This window comes from Molothrus ater, chromosome 1 (assembly GCF_012460135.2).
Source record: "Molothrus ater isolate BHLD 08-10-18 breed brown headed cowbird chromosome 1, BPBGC_Mater_1.1, whole genome shotgun sequence".
Classification (NCBI taxonomy): Eukaryota; Metazoa; Chordata; class Aves; order Passeriformes; family Icteridae; genus Molothrus; species Molothrus ater.
The window spans coordinates 13,727,947-13,742,991 of NC_050478.2; the positions used below are offsets into that span (position 1 = coordinate 13,727,947).

The following is a 15,045-nucleotide window of genomic DNA, read 5'->3' on the forward strand; positions in this document are numbered from 1 at the left end:
TTAACTATCCAAAAAGATATGAGAAAAAAAAAATGATTATTTTGATTGTTTTCACTGTAATTTACTATTTCTAAATATCAAGAATTTAATATCATTATCTTGCTATTAAGTCCATTTTCTTTAGAGTAGTAGATTCCATACCCAAATATGGTATATATTTCCCCAATCCTTGTTCTTTCTTTAAAATAATAATAATAATAAATACTTTATGAGAAGAGTGAGTTCAAGTAAGCCTCAGGATGCACAGGCAGCCCATTACACAGCCTATTTCACCCAGCATAAACTCATTTTTGAACACAGAGGAAGAAAGAAGGATTAGTTACCTGAATAACCCTTACAGAAGGGGAAAAGAATTGGATCGCAAAACACAGAATTAAGGTTTGTCTTACAAGAACAAATATCATGTTTATATACAAAACAAATATAATGTTTATATACCTAACTGCACTTCATGCTGAAGCACAGGAAGCCACAAAGTATCATTAAAGGTATTTGAAAATTCAAAGAAGAACACCAAATGTTTTGAAGAATCCCCCTGATCTACAAGATGGGATGCTGGCACACTGGTTGCATCATGTTGATTTTTCTTCACAATCCAGCATTTTAAAATAAAACCATCCTACTTACACTGAAGACTTACTGGAGATGTTGTGTAATTCAGCTAAAATAGATGGATCTCCACACCAGGAGTACTTAGGTGACTCTATATACTTGGAGGCCTAGGACAAATACAATGGCCATATTCACAGTGAGACTTTGTCAGCAGATAGTAAGGTCCAGCACAAAGCTGCTGTACAAGGCTACAACTCCTCCACACACAGCAGGCAGGGCAAATAGTTTCTGGAGACATAAGACACAAAAAACAGCACATTAATAGTATGTACACCAGAAGCTCAAATAACTCATGCCTGAAGACGCAGGAAACATGAAGCTTCCTGGGGAAGCAGATTTTAGTCCCAGGGCTAAAAACCAGCAATGAGCAAGTACTACAATGTTTACTTGGTCTCACTTTGTAGTGGAGAAGCTCAATTGATTAATTTCAAAAATCGATCTTCCATCTACACATGCTCCTGCATTAAATCTAGGTCTAAGGTGGTGGCCAAAGAAGACTATTATGTAATTTGTTACTAGATAAAATTTTGTTACTGGACATGAAAGGAAGCATAGATTTAGTACTGGGCTAAAAACTCCAGTCACACAACCTTAGAAGCCCATGGTACATCCACCCAAATCTTTAAACTGCTTGGTTAATGGTGTTTGTGCCATGGCTAGTGCTTTTCATCTGGGAAAAGGCTTGTAGTAGCTGGCAGTAATTGAGGTGGAGATCCCTACTGACATAATGTGTAATTCCACAACAAATTCAATCATGAAACTGCATTACAGAAATGGATAAATTACAATAATAAAAGCAGGTGTGACAGTAGGAAAGGAACTGCAGGAAGTATGTTCCCCATATAAGAAAAAGTGCATCTAATAGTTTATTTGATTTATTTTCTGCAAGTTTAATTATGTCAGAAAGTCTTTTAAAGTGCAAGTATTTCTATCAAATAAACTGTCTAAGACAAATAAAGTTACCCTTAGTGAGAAAGTTAATTATTCAACAAGAGTCAGAGAGGCAGATTTACCACCCTCGCCAAGTAAAAATGTATTACATACCTACTCTGCTATATATTTTAACACAAAAAAAATTCAACAAAAAATTAAGATAAAGTAAGGGTACTTCTGATGACACTGCTTTGATGTGCATCTGTGTTATGGAAGCAAAGGATTCATCCTTGAACAAAAAGAAAGGATCCTAAATGTCACCCAAGAACAAAGCACACAGACAGCAGCCCATAATGCCCCACTCCCAATCGCCTTGTCTGCATTTGACTGCACCAATCAGTCTGAAAGCAAAAAACACAATGAGTGTGGTGTCTTGTCAGACTTTGAAATCACATCTCACAGTCCTTCCAGTACAATTAAGAGCACATAGAGATGCAATAATTTGCTGGAGTCCACTTCCTCCTACACTGCACACAAAAAAATCTTGAAGGCAACTCCTAACACTGTTTAAATTAGAGAAGACGTATGTAAAGGAAAAGCTGGAGAAAAGATGTTGGGGGGAATCTTTAAAGAAACAATACTGATTATGCTTAAAAATTACAACAAACCCCCAAGGAAAAGGGAGTATACCACTGCCTGAGAGGTTTAAAAACCTGAACTGGAGGAGAAGTTTGGGAAGAAAAACCCAACACCAAAACCCCCCTTTATTAGCAGTTCTTGTCAAAACAGTAGTAATTAGGCTGTATATCATATAATCCAAAAACATGCAAGGTAGAAAACTAGCAGGTAATATTTGCTAAAAATGTCATTCTGATCTCTCATCCTAATCAATAAAATTCAGCCCTCAGAGGCAGTCAACCATTCCTTATACCAGCTGTTCCCCATGCAAACCATGCCACCTTTTAAGAAAAAAACCCAAATTGCAGTCTCAGACCCTAAATTTTTCTTAAAAATATATCCACCATTGATTAAGGAGGAGAAAGAAACCAAATCAATTATTGCTCAGTCAGATGAAGAGTCCTCCTGCTTCCAACAACAAAGCTGAGAAGGAAAGCTAGTTTGAGTTCCTGCAGTGAATCCCCTTAAAGCTAAAAACTGAAGTCCTAAAGAAGATAAAGGTCCAGGCTTCCCTCAGCCAGCTATTAATGTGAACAAGCTTCTGAAGTGAGAGGTTATGCAATCATTACAACAAACCAGTCAAGACCTCCCAGCAAGATCTAAAGCAGTGCCATATGGTAAGTAACAGGGGACTTGCTTTTGCATTATTACTTCCAAGAACACTTAGAAGCATTTGTTCAGATCTTAATGGAATTTATGATAGCTTTTGTCCTCCTCAGGAATCACTGCTTATTTTTATTTATCAGAAAGGCAACTGCTGAGAGAACATTACGTACTAGAGTCTTAATATTTTCAGAAGAGCAAACCTTTTTCAAAATTTCAGTACTTCCTTAGTCTCAGGCATGCTGTCAATAAAGTAGGACAGAAATTTGCTGTGCTAGAGAATAGCACTCCTCACTCTTGTCACCTGCAGTGCAACAGCAGTGACACTAAGAAATCACAAGGAAAAATTCCAATTCAGGAGACATTTCCAAGGCAAGTAAGCGAAACCACAATTACCAACCACCATTCACAGTTAATGTACATCTTAAAAACATGAACATCACAGGCCCAAACTAGCACCATATTAAAGAGATCACATAATCACATAACAGTAAAGTATCATTTGTTTATATATCATAATCTTCCAAAATCAATCCACAACCAAGGAAGACATTATAAAAACATCAAAATTAAACAGAAAAATAAAAGCATGTTCAGAATGCAGAAGTTTGCTTCAAATTTTAAGAAAAACATAGCTTTTGTTTAAATTATTTTTTTAAAAACAATACAGCTAATACAGCAGATTCAACTTGCATATTGCATTGATCTACAGCTTAGTCCTATAAAAACTATATTTACAGAAAACATAGCTAGGTCAGACGTCACAGATGTTTTCTTCCTACACCTCAGTCACCTCATTAAAATTAAACCTCAGTGCAAAATTCAAACCTAGTGTAATAAGCATAGCTAATTTTCTTTGAAGAAAACTAATTAATCCCAAAGGTCTATCAAGGCATAGTAGAAGCCTGTACAGGGTTAGGAAAAGCAAGAAGCTTTGAGCTTGCCTATGCTGCATGCTCTTCATATACCAAAGTTCATTAGGAAAAAAAATGGAATGAAAGGCTAACAAGGAAAAAGCCTCACACCCAAGAAAATAGAAGTTACATTAGCACTGCATGTCTTCTAGTTTTTTTAACTTTATTTTAAAAAAGCCATGTCATCTCAATATTGCTGCATTTAACTGTACAACAATTCCCACCTGATCAGTAAAGTAGATAAAAATATAACCTCCCTCCAAATTAAGGCAGAAACACCATTAAAATACCAAACTTCCCTGCAGGGCAGCTTGCCAGTAAACCGATCCAAGTGCTTGGATTTCCTCCTGACTGTGTGGATGCCTAACCCCAGAGGAAGAGCCGCTGCCTGTGACTGCCCCACAGGACGGCTGGAGCGTTGTTTGTGGGTCTCCAGGATGAGGGAAGAGATGAGAATCTTGACTCCATGTTTCAGAAAGCTGATTTATTATTTTATGATCTATATTATATTAAATGAAAATTATCGACTAAAACTAAAAGAAAGAGAAAGGAAACATCATGAAGCTAGCAAAGAAAGGAATGAATAATAAAATCTTGTGACTGCTCACAGCCTCAAAACAGCTGCACCTGTGATTGGTCATTAATTAAAAAAACCACATGAGACCAATCAATGATGCAACCTTGATGGTTGGTAAACCATCTCCAGACCACATTCCACAGCCATCAGATAGTTATTGTTTACATTTCCTTTCTGAAGCCTCTCGGCTTCTTAGGAGAACAAATCCTAGCAACAGGATTTTCATGTAACAGTCAGTGACAGACGGCAGCACGCACACAGGGCAGGTGGGACGTGCTGGGCAGCATCCCCACCCACCCACTGCACAGCCTGAGTGCTGCTGCAAGGGGACAAAGGGACACTTCGGGGATGCCTGCAGGCCCTTGAGGGGTGGAACCAGCCTGGCTTGTCTTTGGCAGCTCGCCCTGCCAAGTCACCTCAAAGGTTGGCGTTTATGGCTTGAACGGAGCTGACGGCTCCCCAAGGGCAGAGGCACAACTCCTCCCTTCCCCGCGGTGCCCCAGGCAGGGCCCTGCTGCTGAGGGCTCACCAGGTGTGCAGTGCTGCCCATGACCAGGCATCTCCTGGGAGATCAGAGCTCTGCAGGTGACCAACAGGAGCCCAAAGCACAGTGCCAGCCCTCCCAGCCAGGCTGGGCAGGAGCCATGCCCAGCAGGCAGCCCACAGGCTGCTCACTCCAGCTGCCTGCCCACATCTGTGCCACACACAACATCCAGAATGCCTCCAAACCCATTTGCAAGCCACCTTCTAGAAAACTGTCTTCAGCTCACTTTAGTTTACAAACTGGAAAGTAACAGAGGGGTTTCTTGGTGTCACAGCTCTCCCAGGTTCTGCTGGTTGATGGCACACCTGGCAGACATAATGCACCAACACCAAGGGCAGGCTGTCACAAGCTATAGTACAGACAAGCCCTACTATGGCTAAATTATGTCCCAGAGGCTGTATGATGCACAACTTCCCATCTATTGTCATCAGAGCAGCAACAAACAGGACAGAAAAAGAGCAGAACACAGCCAGCTCCTCTGGAAAAGTGGGGAAAAACAGTGATTGAATAAAAGGGCTAGATGGAGAAGACTACTGCTTAGGTTCCAAATTGATCATTGATTATGTAGTGGAATAAAAGACAATAAATAAAAACATAATTTACCACTCTGGCAATCATTAAGTTAACCAGTCAGAGGAGTATGTGAGAAAGCTCAGAGCCCAAGAACCACTAACAGCAGTATTTTGATGAGCATTAAATTCTTAAGAACATAAATTTAGGTGAAAATTGCACAGATGCATTATTACGTAGTAGATACAATAGAAGGTATTATTAAAGCCATAATAAAACCTAATAGTTGGAAACAGCAATGAATACATTTAGATAAAACTTACATTTACCTGTGAGGATCTTCAACATTTTATTTATTGTGGTAATTCCTCTAAGTGTTCGTATTGGGTCTGTATGGCTGGGTTTTGGCAGCAGGAGTGGCAACAAGGGTGGATTCTGTGACAAGTTGCTAGAAGCTTCCTCATGTCCAAGAGAGCAAATCCCAGTTGGCTCCAATATGGATGTGGTGCTGGACAAGGCCACAGGGATCCACCTGCAGCCCACAGAGGAGACCCAGGCCAGGGCAGGGGAGGCTCCTGGCAGGGACCTGCAGAACATGGAGAGCACAGCCACACTGGAGCAGGTGTCCTGGTGGGACTTGTGTCCCCAGCCTGTCCTTGAAGGACTGCACCCTGCGCAAGAGCGACCTGCATTGCTGCGGTTCGGTGAGAACTGCTGCCCCTGCGCTGGACTCACGCTGGAAAAGTTCATGAGGAGCTCTCTCCTCTGGGAGGGAGCCCAGGCTGGAGCAGGGGAAGGGCTCCTCTCCCTGAGCACCCTGAGAAATGTGTGATGAGCCTACCACAGCCCCCATTCCCATCTCCCTGTGCCACTGGGGAGACAGCAGAGCTGGGAAGGAGGGAGGGGAAGGGGGAAAGTGTTCTTAAGGTCTGTCTTTACTTCTCATTATCCTGCTATGATTTTGTTAATAGTAAATTCAATTAATATCTCTAATTCTAGCCTGTTTTGCCCATGACAGTACTTAGTGAGTGACCCCTCTCTGTCCTTATCTCAACCAATGAACCCTTTGTTATATTTTCTCCCCCCAGTCCAGCTGCAGAGGGGAGTGACAGAGAGGCTTTGGTGGGTGTCTGGCATCCAGCCAGGGTCAACTCACTACACTCTTCAAATTGAAGTTGAATGCCTTTATACTTTAAGAGTAAACTTTCATCAAATTAAGTTGGCTATAAGAACAAAAAAAAAATAATAATATATGAGAATACATGCTTGGATTTGCTCAGTACTGAAATAAATCATTTTATCTGAACGATATAAAATTCTCTGGACTCACTTGAAACAGTGTTTCCACAAAATCTTCCTCCATCCAATAGTGTGAATTTAGAAATACTTTCCTGTACCATAATTTGAACTACAGACTGGAGAAGTATACCTGGGGACAACAGAGATTCTTTTTTTGACCTCTCAACTGATGGGGAGACTTCCTACAGTCTCAAAACATCTGAACCTGCTGCACAGCATGGGATGCCTGAAGGAAAACTGCCTCAAAATACTTGAGCCATTTCCACAGCATTGGTGAATCATTGAAGCATCTCCATGTCAATCCCCTTGGAGGAAAGACTATGCAAGGGTGGCTTCAAAATTTCAGAAATACAACAGCAAGACAGCATGGGACATTTTTAGTTTTCTTCCCATGCATTTGCCACTGACCTAGTTCAATGTTCCACATGGGTATTTCTTAAGGCAGCAATTTAGAAACTAATTTTTAAAAAAATCAAGTAATGGGTATAAACAATCCTTGATACTGTAAATTCAAATTGATGTTTCATTTTATTTGTAGAAACAGGGCACATGCCTCACTGCCAATAAAGGGGCACAGCCACCGAGATCCCTGACACAAGTAACAACCTGTTTAATCATCCAGTATTTATCTGCAGGCTGGCTGAAAACTTTTGCAAACATATTAGTAGCATGGTTCTGTTTCAGTTAAAGGCCAAAAGAGCAAGCATGGGTGGTAAATTCTTCTCAGTATTTTTTCTTTCTTCCTGGTAAATTAACGTCAATCTAATCTCCATGGAACATAACACTCCTTAAGAGCCCTTGCCTGCTCAGACTGATACAAATAGCAATAAAAATAAGCCATATAGGCTCAGAAAACCTTGCATCTTAATTTAAAAGAAGGGAAAAATTTTAAGTATGGACAAAGTAATGGAAATGACTTTGCATGGAAATGAAATTGCAATGGAATTGCCTTTAGGTAGAACATAATGAAACAACTGAGCAGCTGCAGGAATGCTCGATTTAGGTACACCTTCGGTGTAACAACTCACTCTTTCTGATACTGTTAAGAGAAACAAGACACTGAATATTGGCACTGAGGATAAAAATACCTCTTATTAACCTAGTCCCTAACTGCCCCATATGCGTAGATGTCCTATGAACCAAGGCACTCACATTCAGGCTACTCACAACAGAACACTCCTTATGAAGACTTTCTAAGCCTGTTTTTATTTCACCATCTTTCTATGGTGGTATCTTCCTCTTAGCCAAGCCCTAAAAACATCAGCTTCAGAATAATATGTGAAGAATAGACTAGACTGCAGAAATTCTAGGGAAAAAACACTCTCTAACATGAAGAAAACTGGCACCATACTTCACCTCCGCACATTTTCCAAACTGCAAACTCCCAGACTAACAAATTCCTTAAGATCTGAGCTCTACATCTTTGAGGGGAGGAATTATATGACAGCTTTTAATGAATGTTAAAAATGAAAGCTAATTAAGAACTAAGTTCTTTTTAAACATCTCCAAAACTTTTTTTTTTAATATCCAGAGCCAAGGAGAACAGAAAGCTGGGGAACTGCAGGCAGCATTTTGATTTCCTAGACACCACCATCCACGTTAGCCATTGTAAGGCACAAGACGCCCTAACACACTGCAGCTACACACCCAAACCAATTCTCTCCTCTTGTTCTAACAGACAGATTTCTGAATGTAGCAAAAATATTCTGAAGCCAACACTTAAAATAAACATCTACCACAAGCAAAAGGAATTGCTATATTGATGTGGCTCCTTTCATCCTGGTTTGAAACCACGCTGAGATCCAACAATAACAAGCGACACAGAAGGCAGAGTTTGTCACCGCTCTCTGCTGCAATTTTGACATCTGTTTTACAGCTCTTGGAAAGCCCATTTCCATTAATCTATGAGAAAGGACAGGAGATAAAATTCCCAGGCTGCAGAGGGCATTAGCAGACTTTCCTAGCTGACTGTACATTAAGAGAGAACTGTAACAGCCAAATTACGTTACTGTGAATAGACGGAAGATGCTGTAATTCTATTCCTCCTTTTGTCTTAATGGAGTTATTTATGTTGCAATCTTGAGGGCAGACCACTTACCAAAGACATTGCCAGCCACCTGCCTGACACACAAAAAGGGCAGACTTGGAACAGAAGGTGACATCCTGGTCCCATTCAGCAGAAGCTGGTCTGTGCTTTCCTGACTTAGCCTGCAAATTATCATTTTTAACAATTTACGCATATTGCTCCTGCTGCACACTAACATTTAAGCAAATTCTACCAAACAACCCAGAGATTAGTTATCAAATCTAGGTAAAGTGAGCAAAGTGACTGAAAGCCTCATCACAGAGTGAAAAAGCTTAGCTTTTGTCATATTTATGCCTTTTAAAAATAAGAACAAAAATGTGTTTGCCACTCGATATTATTAAAACATAAACATAACAAGTTGCTTCAAAGTCTAACATTTCCCTAAGATGAGTATCCTAAAACAAAGAGGGATAGAATACTGGTCATGTACAATTTTCACAGAAATTATATGCACTCAACACAGACATTAAGAATTGGGCTCCTTTAATTTAAACAATTAATTTCAAGCACCTGGCCTTGAAAGCATGAATCTCTGTTTTTATAAAAAAATACCAAACTGGCTTCCCTCATACACAAGCAAAAGCACTACTAAAAGCAAATATAGGATCTGACAACAACAGAAGCTGCAGAAAAGAAGGAATGAAACCAGGAGGAAGAGATGGAAAACTGGTGGAAAAAACAAAATCAAACTATTAATCATATATATGTAACATGTTTTCTACTTTCTTCTAGGGTACTAACACACTGTATTTGCCACTGAGGAATAAAAAGAAAGATGTCACTAAGGAGCATCTACCCCTGATATAACCTCAAGTTATTAACCCCAAATACTAAGTTTACTGAAGTAAATGTTAGGAAAGTACCTTCAAGCTTGAAGAACAGTTTGTGATATTAAAGTATGTGAGTACTCAGTTTGCAACCCTAAATACAGAAATACAGTGGCTCAGTCATTCGAAAGAGAAAAATTATTGGAAGTAGCTTCTCTGAATTAACCTGATAATCAAAAACCACAATGGTATTGATCCATATGGTGGGAGCTGTGTGGGTTGGAAGATATTTGAGAGTTTACTTTGAAGTGTAAAATAAACTGAGTGTGGTCTCAGTGCAAGTCAAAAGCCCAAGTCCACATACGACCAAAACTCATCTCATTTAATCTGGACCAGCTGACTTCCCAGTAGGACATGGGAGAAGAAACTGTGTTTCTCTGAACAAGACTGGCAGTAGGAAAATCAAAGCACTGACAACTTCACAGCACAGCTGAAAGCTGGAGCCGTCTCCATTTGTGCTAGTTTAAGGAACAGAACAACCACCCCATTGCCTGCAGGATGTTCATTATCCAGCATCATAATTAACACCACTTCAGTTAAACTGCATATGGGAAAGCAGCAGGAATTAAGAGTAAATACCAAAATTCCTGTCAAATGGAAAATTATTTTCAACTAGCTATGAAAACTTGTAATTATCTCTGTGACTGTATTTACCGGGCTGTGACTCCCTCTTAACAGTCCTTCACTCAATCTCAGACAGATGATAAACCACAAGACTTCAAATTTGTTCTGTTTTCCCACTCAAGATAGGGCAGGAGACATTGACATTTGCACGGATTAATAGAAATCTTTACTTTTCAGACAGGATTTAAACATAACCCTAACAAAATACTTCCCATTTGAGGGGAACAGGAAAGGTTTGGGGAATCACACACCTCTTAATTTGCAATCTCCTTTTTACGTAGTAAAATCCTCATGGTACATTTCCATAAGTATGAAGGAAACCAAGATAAATAGTTCAGTTGACCACACACTTTGAGGTTTAACCACAGAAAATAAAAGGTAGTTGGCTCATGGGAGAATGTCTGTATGCAGTGGGAGCCAGGCTTGAACCAAACTATACCTAAGACTGGTTTAGCTATGACCAAGAAGAAACAAAAGTTTCTGTTTAATGTATTACACAGTGCATTCAGCATTCTACATCTGATCTTGTCTGACAGAGGTTTCCACTAGTTGGAATCCACTGAAATATGTATGCATGTTGAATCATATTATATACAGCCCTCAAGCTACAGGCATACCTCATTGCTTATCAGTAAAATACATCCTTAGAGATGATGTAAGGTTAAGTCCTTCACTTCCACCTCCTAGTACAAATGTATTCCTCCTTTGTTTTCAACTTAACCATACTAGAAATTGGTAAATCTTAGTTCACTCATTTCTCTTCCTCTGTTTTGTCACGTTACCCTGACAAAGAAGGAAAAAGTTCTTGGTCCACCATCAACAGTGAATTCAACCAGAGAACTAAATGACAAGAGACAAAAAATACAAGCAATGTTATATTTTTGTCTTTTTCCTCCAACATCACACTATTGCTGAAATCTTATACAGAAAATGGAGGAGAGAACAAACTCAAAAAAACTTGTAATGAAAAGACAGCCAGAACCAAATCAACATTTGGTTTATTTCAACCCAAAAGAAAAACAAACTTCTACGCATGGAAGAGCAAACACTGGGAAGGGTGACCATTTGCAAAAATGGTTAGACATCTGAATAAATCTGCAGGAGCAAGGGAGCTCTCCAGACAAACACTTCTTCAGAAAGTATCTTCTCTCTTACAAGACACTTTCCCCAACAAACACACAATTAATTGACAACCTCCCACGTGTCTGTAACATGCCACTGGCCAGCCATACATCCTTATGATGTCACCAAATGTTAGCCCATAATAGAAGCCTCCAAGGTTTGCATCAGCACTGAGCAGCAAGCAATGAAAATGAAAACTTGTAACTTGTAAAAAAACAAGTTACATCTCTAAGAAAAAGGAGAATATTGATTTGCTCAGGCCATGGCTCTACATTGCATCAGCCAGGCACAGACAGTTTTCTTGCCCATCACAGTGTTCAGCCAAGGGGAAGCATGACTAGTAAGTCAAAATATAACAGCACTGTCCCTTTAGCACTGAAATTAATAATATTATTTACAAGTGTTGATAGCAAAAATGAAGCTAAAATGCACCAAACTTGAAAGAGAGGTTATTTGAGGACAGGAAGAGAAGGAGGAAGCCTATTCAAAGTCACCTAGTAAAATGCTAAACTAGTTTACAGAAAGAAGATAAGCATTTCTGCAAAGAGAAAGTAAGTAGTTAAAATTATTCTTCCCCAGTCATTAAAACACGTAGAAAACAAATTCAACAGAAAGTCCAAATTTGGATCCATTTCCTCCCATCCACTGGGAAACAGTTCCTAGATGCAAATTCTCATTCTTAAAAAGTACAACAACCTTGTCAAACTTAAAGAATAAGCTATGCAGAGTCCTCCACCAGATGACTCCTGAAGTCCAATTACAGAGCACTCCTGTTTTCAGAAGACAGAATGAGGGAAAATACTTAATTACTATTATTAATACTTAATACTTCAGTCCTCTCAGCGTGTGACAACGTTATATGAGTGGTCAATCAAACCATTAAAAATTTGATTGATGTTGAGACTGAAACACTAATGGGGATCTGTTCCTGAAATATCTCAGAACTGAACAAGTATGTATGAAACAAGCTAGCCCCACAAATCAAATGGGAGATCACAGGAAGGACAAACTCAGCTGGCTGCTTACGTTTAACAATGTATTGATTGTTCTGGGTAAAAAAATTGCAGGTGTTATATAGCTTTGGGAAAGGCCTCTGAAAATATTTCTAACACATTCAAGACAAAACTATATAAAGAAATGCAAACCAAATCTCCTCTTCAGAAAAGGCATAAGCTGCTGCTGATTCAGGGGCACATACATAAAGTTTTGGAATTCTTCTGTTTTCACAACTCCCACAACAAAAAACCACAAACAAACAAAAAAAGGTTAAGAGACTCAAACCCAACATAATGTTTTAAGAGTTTTTAATACATTGGGTATGCTATCTGCTGTATATTTTAATGGTTAATATCTACTTTTGCCTCTAGACAGAATACTGCAATTCCTTGCTATCTGAAAGCTGTAGGCCTGTTTCAAACAACTTATTCACCCTCTGCCTGTCAAGACTGTTGTTATACAAAATTAAATACAGCCTCTAGTAGTTATCCATTCACCTTTCTGAAGAGACATAACTGGGTTAGGATTTGTTCTTGCTTTACAGGAACTTGAGAACCTACCCAATCCTCTTATGATAAAGACTCAGATACGGGAAGCCCTAAAGTTGGAGCTTTACAGTACCTTCATTTCAAGCTCATCCCAAACTGATTCCCACTGGGAAGAAGCAATAACTCCATTTGTAGTGTTAGAAAACCCAGCCTAATTGCCCTTTCCTGCAACAGTGACACAGTGACTTCACAGACAAAACATAAAGGAGCTTTCAACTGCAAAGTAAGCAAAGACTAACCAATTTCTCTCTTGAAGCATGCCAGAATCCCCATATAATTATACCAAGATCTCAAAGCCAGCTCTGATAATTAATATTTCTAGGGACTTAAAAATTAAATCCCCAACAAGCAGGACTAACACAGAGGATGCAAATTTGCTGCATTTCTGCTTTGGGGCATGGAATTCTTTATGGAGCTGCAGACTTCAAGCCCACTGCCTCATTCATACCATAAAACTTTGGAAACAAATATACAATTTGCAAGCACTCCCCCAAGATAAAACCAAAGCATGCAGTATATTTTATGTCCCAGAGTACCACTGCTTGATAAACAGCACAGTCATTTCCCAAATGTTATAAAATTTGAAGTCCTTCACACATTTCTGAAGTCCAGTATTTACATAGCAGCTTTGTACTAACTACTCAAGAAACATTTTAAAATTGTAGTTTTGTATTGGTTACCTGTTGGTTAACTGGGTTACAGAAAAAAAACCAACTGACACAGTCTTTTCAGAATGCAAACAAAATATGATCATACCGGAAGTTTTGCCTACTATAGGCACATAATGGCAGACAGAGATAAAACCCATGGGGCTCCAGCCTGCCACAGCCCTAGGTGATATCAGTGTTCAACTTCAGAGCAGACATGAGTAGCTTTGAAAGGAGACACTGTGATCTGAGCTGGCAGATTAGAAAGGAAAATTCAAGCCCTTAAAAGGGATTGCATGGTTGAGATAAATGAGCACAGGTGTCACACATTTAGCTGGAATTAGCATCAGAATTTGGGACTTCAGTGGAGAAATATAACTGCCAGGTAATTATTTTTTGACAGATTGTTTTCCTTCTCTGGATTAATTTATTTACAGATTTAAAACATTCTAAGTTCTCTGAAGAAAAAATTAGAACTAGACAAAGCACACACAGACACTCCTTCCAAGGGATCAATGTGCCCACAGAGACCAGGGTTAACCCTGAAGCTGTTTTGCTCTCAGCATACTGCAATTCTGCTCTGACTTCAGTTTAGCTAGAAAAGGAACAACCTCTGCCTTACAGCATCCAGCAACAGGCTACAGCAACCTTAAAAAGAGAAGCTCCACTCCTTTGTGATAAAAAAGCAGTTTCCAGCAATTTTGTTAACCAATACAAAAGTGGTATTTTAAAAATTTAAATACTGAGGCATACAGATGTGATTTGGCATTTCCCTAAAAATAAAGTATCTCAAAATCCCTGGGGAAAAAAAGGCCATTCAATCATATGCTTGAAGTCTACTGAATCATTTGCCTTCTTCAAAGGGGACAAGATCATAACCCAGTCAAATCTTTCACACACTTAAACACTGTAAACAGGGTTTTAAAGATGGGGTTCCTGTATCTTGATTTCACAGTGCTGTCCCAGCAAGTTACTTAAACAGAATAATAAGCAGAGCAGGTCCTCTCTAACTTTGGTACACAATTCTGACTGTCATTGCTCTTGCTGGCAAACTGAGTTGCACTCCTTCCAGGGAGATTTTGGAAACATAATTATCTGAAACTAAAACATCTATAAATAATTTATCACATCGCATTTATAGTAAAGAAAACCAGCAGATGCATATTTGTGAAAAAAGTTAATTTGCATGATGAGGCATCAATTGAGTAAGCATCAAATCCTAAATCCAAATTACAATAAAATATCTATTTCTTGGTTTGGATCAGTTAAAGAAACATTAAAACATTAATTAAACATTGTTGGTCTCACTTCCTAGCACATTTACATTTCAAGGTGATGCATCCATTTTCTAAATATTAATCCATGTTAACTTCCTACATCAAGCAATGGTAATACAGACAGAGAGGGAGGGACAGAGACACTGCATCTGCTTACAATCCCTACAAATAAGAATAGCTCTGGCCTCTTGCTGTATTTACATGTATCCTTTAGTTCTCAAAATCCTGCAGTGTATAAGTGACCAAAACTCCCAAACCCTTCTCCATTAGTTTAAGAAAATTCACATTAATACACAAGTAGGAATATG

General features: G+C 39.1%; 1 protein-coding gene across 1 annotated transcript in view; it reads right to left on the bottom strand.

The window, feature by feature from the left end:
• The window catches only part of CCNY (cyclin Y), a 121,003-nt gene that overhangs the window by 87,690 nt on the left and 18,268 nt on the right, over positions 1 to 15,045 (bottom strand). The window lies entirely within an intron of this gene.